We start from the raw sequence: 6,456 nt of genomic DNA on the forward strand, positions 1-6,456 counted from the left end.
TTGTGAATTTTTTTTTAGCAATCTCCTTTCTTACATTCTTAGCTATTTTCATGCCACATGTAAAAGCTCACAAAGTCCTTCTGACTTCATAACTGGAGGTAAGGCTTCACACTAGCCTCCTTACTGTGGGCAAACAATTCTGTAAACCTTACAGGATTATTGTGAGACCTAAAGAGATTAAAAGATAATGTGCCTGCTTAGGCTACTGTCTAACAAATAGTAAGAGCAATACATGTTAAAGACTGCTATTCCTTTCAATCCCAAATTAAGCCATATTAAACTATGTAGGTTTGACCTTCCTGGTTTAGCATATAGAAAATCCCCTTACCATTTAACAAATTATTAATTTCTCAAAGCTATCCATTTAATGAGTTAGAGATTCCCTCATCACAATGTGCTAATTATGTTCAAAAATATGTATTATGATACAGAATGTGAGAAAGGGTGGAGAAAATTAAATTGATAAGACCAGGTCCCTGCATCAGAGATAGCTATAAAGACTTTGGTGGAAGACATAGGGTCAGAGAGAGAACAAGGTTACTAATCAATGGTAAGAAGAAAGTCCAAGAGACTGGAAGAGGAAGATCAGCAATGTAACTCCCCATATGGAGTAGGAGTAAAGAAAGATCAAGACAGGCAAGAAATTGGCATTCCTTGAGCACCACATGCATGCTGGTGATTTCAGTTGTCATCTCCTTTTACCTTTATCCTGGGCTATAACTTAAACCATTAGGAAGAGAGGTTTTCTGGTATTGCTTACCACTAAAACCCCAGTGCACAGCACCTAGTGTATGGCAGAAACCCAGTAAATGTTTGAGTGAATAAATTAAACTAATAAGTCTACACCTGTATGAATGTTTCTTTCTACTATAAATTTAAAAAGATATTTTAAAGCTCTCTTGACTTGTCAGATATGATGAAAAGATATTGGAGAGAAACTGAACCCACACAAATATAAAACAAATAGTGTGGGGTTTATAATATAAAAGAATATAATTTTTATACACTTGAATGTTATACAATCCATTCTAAAACAACGTGGGTCAAAGGAAATGAAGATTATCAATGTCCTCATCTATCAATTATAATTTTGTCAACTCTATCACATTAGCTTTTATTCTCAATTATAGAGTACCTCTATACACTTATTCTTTCGTGGTGAAGAACTGCATACTAGAAGTTAAATAGCTCCTTTAGTTTTACTTCAGTTCATTTTCTATTAATTTAAAAGTTTTAAATGTATTTAAAATTGCATTGAAAGTTTACACTATTTTTAGACTTGTGGGTGGCCAAGATGGAGAGTAGGAAGACCCTGAACTCACCTCCTCCCACAGGCATACCAAAAATACAACAATTTACAGACAAACTATTGGTGATAACAACCTGAAGGCTAGCAGAAAATGTTTCCCACAACTAAAGACATATAAAAGGAACCACAATGTGGTAGGAGGGTGGAGTTGGGGTATAGTCAAGACCCACGTCCCCAGTTAGGTAACCCAGAAATAGGAGGACAATAACAATTTCAGAGTTTTTCCACGAGGAGTTAAGGGATTGAGCCCAATATTGGGCTCCCCAGGCCAGAGGTCCTGCACCAGTAAGATAAGCCCAAGGAACATCTGTCTTTGAAGATTAACAAAGCTGGAGGGCTGTGGGGAAAAAAAAGAGTCTACACTTGAAGGGCACATGCAAAATTTCACATGACCCAAACCTGATGAAGAAGCAATAATTTGAAAGGAGCCCAGGTTAGATCCTCTTGCTGTTGATGGAAAGCCTCCTGGAGAGACAAGAGGCAACTGGGACACCACCCAGAGATATAAACCCTGGTGATAATCTTTCAGGGGAGCCTGTCCTACCACAAGGACACTGATGCTGGCAAGGGAAATTTTGGAGACTTCCTTCTACCTTATTAGTGCTGAGGGTTCACCTGCCCACTAGCCAGTTGGCGCCAGTCCTTGGACTTCATGGGCCATGTAGAAAGCTGTACTGGGACACAGCCAAGCCTATCCATGGGCTGGCATGAGACTCAGGATTCCCAGACCCACAGCCCCCATTTCCCCAGGACCAGAACCCCACCCACCAGCTGGCTGGCACCAGCTCTCCATCCCATGGGTCCCATATCCAGCCATGCTGGGAGCCAGCCCTACCTACCAGGGAGACAGAAGCCACACACAAGGCAGAACCCAGCAGCCAGCTGTGCCAGAGGCCAGCCCTGCCCACCTGTGTGCCCAAAGTAGTCATCCCCCCACGAAACAGAAGCACCTCCACAACCCCCATAGAAGGCATCCCTAGAGCGGATAGCTCTGGTGACCAGAGGGAAGTGTGCTGGTGAGCTCCACAGAATGTCTCCTGCATAAGGCCCCTTCTCCAAGATTGGAAAAGTAAATGACCTACCTAAAATATAGAAATAAAAACAATTAGGCAAAATAAGCTAACAAAGGAATATGTTTCAAAAGAAGAATCAGATAAAACCCCAGAAGAGGAGTTCCCATCATGGCTCAGCAAAAACAAACCTGACTAGTATCCATGAGGATGCAGGTTGTATCCCTGGCCTCACTTGGTGGGTTAAGGATCTGGCATTGCACTGAGCTGTGGTGTAGGTCACAGATGCAGCTTGGATCTGGCATTGTGGTGGCTGTGGGGTAGGCTAATGTCTATAGCTCAGAATCAACCCCAGCCTGGGAACCTCCATATATCACAGGTGTGGCCCTAAAAAGACAAAATTTAAGAAAAGCAAAGAAAAAGAATAATGAAACACACAACCATTTAGAAAGAAGACGAAGAACTAAGTGGACTAGAAATAAGCAGCCTACCCAGTAAAGAGTTCAAGATAATTATCTTAAAGATGCTCAATGAACTTAATAGAAGATGGGTGAACAGACTGAAAAGTTTAACAAAGAGCTAGAAAATATAAAAGAGAATCGAAGAGACCTGAAGAACACAATAACTGAAGTAAAAAATACACTAGAAGGAATCAACAGATTTAATAATACAGAAGAACATAGCAGTGACGAGAAGATAGAGTAGTGGAAATCACCTAAGTTGAACAGAAAAGAGAAAAAAGAATTAAAAAAAAATTGAGAATAGTTTCAGAGATCTCTGTGACTGCTTCAAGTTTATTAACATTCACATTATAGCAATGGCATATACAATGGAACATCAGCCACAAAAAAAGAATGAATTCTAAAAAAGAATGAAATCTTGCCACTTGTGATAACATGGACATAAAGAGTATTAGACTAAGTGAAATTAAGTCAAACAGAGAAAGAAAAACACCCTATGTTCTCACTTATATGTGGAACCTAAGAATAAAAGAAATTAACAAACATAACAAAACAGAAACAGACTCAAAGATACAGATGATAAAGAGATGGCTTCCAGAGGGGATGGGTTGGGGGATAAGTAAAATAGGTGAGATTAAGAGGTACAGACTTCTAGTTACAAATTAAATGAGTCCTGGAGATGAAATTCCAACATGAGGAATAAACTCGACAAAATTGTAATAACTTTGTATGGTGACAGATGGTAGCTAGACTTATTGTGGTGATCTTTTTGTAATGCAGAGAAATATCAAATCACTATGCTGTGCACCTAGAACTAACTAGTGCTCTAGGTCAATTCAATTTAAAAAATAAATGAATAAAAATAAAGTTGATCCAGATTTTAAAAGTTTGCCTTTATGCATCCTTTATCTGTATGTATATGAACTTGTATTAAAACACATATGAATAGATATATATGAACATTTATGCACATATATAAGAAAAAAAGTGTGTTGAATGCTATCTGTGAAATGTTTAAGAAAGCTATATTCAGATGGTGATATTTTAATAAGCTTTTAATTTTTTCTTTGAAATTGTCTGTGTCTGGAATTTTTAATAATACAATTTTCGTGGACTCCTAACCCAAAGGCCTAGATTACTTTAATTGCTTCATAGAAAAAAGTATTCATAAGACAACAGTTCTTCCAGTAATACCCTTCCCTAGGTTGAATTAATTTATCTTAACAGGGAGGGAACAATTAACGGTTCTAGCAGTACCCTCCTTATTTAGAAATCTCAGTAGGTCTGATATAGCCTAGCCTGAATATGTCTTTAATCTTAACTTTCATTTGAGAATTACAATAAAGAAAATAACTGAATCCCACTGAATCTTCAAAATTACACTGAAAAGATTTTCCACACATCCACCCTCTGAAAGAAAAAGAAATTACAAACGTATTTAACAGAGTCAAGAAAAGTATAAAGAATTTTCATTCAATAAGACAGGAGATGAACCTTTCAAAAGTTAATAAGTCCAATAAAAGCTTTGTTTGTTTTGTATGAGTGGGTTTTAAAGTTTTTCTGTGTAGCTCTGATCCTCTCTAGAGAGGCTTTTTGATTATGTATTTGATATAAGTCTCTGGAAACATGCAGTAGATTACATTAATCCTGAGATGAAGCTATATGTCATTTAACTCTGCATCCTCACAATCATAGAGGTATCACAAGTAAAAGATGTGTGTGTGTGTGAGAGAGAGAGTAGTTACTGTTAGTTCATTTGGCTTTGTTTAATAAATAAATGGCTGGCTGATGCTGAGTAATTTATATTGTCTCACATTTTGGTCAAGAGAATGAACTAGGTGTGTGCATAATCTGATCTTAATCACATAGGATGGGTGGGGTGTGTGTGTGTGTGTGTGTGTGGTGTGTTGGGAATGCTTATGATCTACTCTCAGCAACACTCAATTATATAACAGTGTTATTAACTGGAGTCACCATGCTGTACTTTAGCATAAATCCATATTCATACATATTTATCTACCTCATCAGAACTTCTTCTTCTTATAACTGAATGTTTATACCTTTTGACCTACATCACCCTGCTTTTATCTTTCCTCAACCTCCTGGCAACCACTATTATCTTCTCTGTTTCTATGAAGTCATTTTTTCTTTAAAATTTCATATATAAATGATACATTATTTTTCTTTCTCTCTCTGGTTTATTTCACTCAGTATTAATGCCCTTGAGATTCATCCATGTTGATGCCAATGGGAGTATTTCTTTATTTTTTATGCGTGAATAATATTGGTCTACACAGATAGAGATACATACCGTTATCCATTCATCTGTCAAAGGACATTTAGGTTGTTTCCATATCTTGGCTATTGTAAATAATGTTGCAATTAACATGAACATGAAAATATCTCTTTGAGATTCTGATTTCAATTCTTTCAGCTATGTACCAAAAGTGGGATTGCTAGACTTGAATGGACATTGGCAAACAATTAATGATTTTTGTTTTTAATGTTAGCATCCTTGGATGTTCACTGCCCATATTCATTAATTCATTAAAGGTTGCAAAATCATGATATTCTAATTCTTTTTCACTTGTCATGTGGAATAATTTAAAAGAGAGTTGCTTCCCCTCATCTATTTGTTTACCCAGTGGCATAGTTCATATTGGAAGATCAAGATAAATGTTGATTATTTCCTTACAACTACCATATTTTTATTTTTCGTCTTTTTAGAGCTGTACCAGCCACGACATGTGGAGATTCCCAGGCTAGGGATCAAATCAGAACTGTAGCTGTCAGCCTATGTCACAGACATAGCAACACCAGATCTGAGCCGTGTCTGTGACCTACACCACAGCTCTTGGCAATGCCGGATCCTTAAACCACAGAGCGAGGCTAGGGATCAAACCTGTGTCCTCATGGATACTACATTAGTTTCTGCTGAGCCATGATGGGAACTCTACAACTTCCATTTTTAATCTAATGAATTGATTCTATTTCATCCTCAGAAAGTAACCAATTGGGCTTCACTTCAACTGAAAAACTAATATTACAAACTCAAAGATGTTAAAATATTGGATGGGTTTCTATCTTTGGTGACTTCTTCCTTAATAAATTTCAAATTGTCCCACTTTTGATTAATTGAAGCTTCTTCAAGAAAATTACTTTACATACCCTAATAACAGTCTTTCACAGGTATCTTGCTACTGATTTATCAAGATATTCCAAGCTCATCTTACACATGTCAGCCCTAGACAAGGAATCAAAGAAGCCCTGTTTATAGGAATCCTATCTCAGGGTTACCTGGATGCTAGAGATGGTTTTTGCTATAGGGTTATTTCCCACCATTCCCTTCATTTCCTTTTTCAGGGAATCCTACTGTTTGTATGATTTTTTTTTGTTTTGTTTTTAATATGTTACCATCTTTTGAATGGTTTTCATGTCTTTCTTCATTTCTTTTGATTTTTAACTTTCGATTCATGTTAAGGCTCTGGCCCCTCAGACCTTCTACACGCCTCTTGCAAAGAGCCCTTATAGTTTAGTCACCACTCTGTTGCTTCCCTTGCTTCCCTCTCATGTTGATGACACAGAGGTGTCCTGGCTGCCAATGTTTTATGCCCACATCCTACATTTTTGAGTTTGTGGGGTATCTTGTCATTTTGTTTTCTCTTCCATGCTATCC

This window comes from Sus scrofa, chromosome 4, assembly GCF_000003025.6.
Source record: "Sus scrofa isolate TJ Tabasco breed Duroc chromosome 4, Sscrofa11.1, whole genome shotgun sequence".
In the NCBI taxonomy this organism is placed as follows: Eukaryota; Metazoa; Chordata; class Mammalia; order Artiodactyla; family Suidae; genus Sus; species Sus scrofa.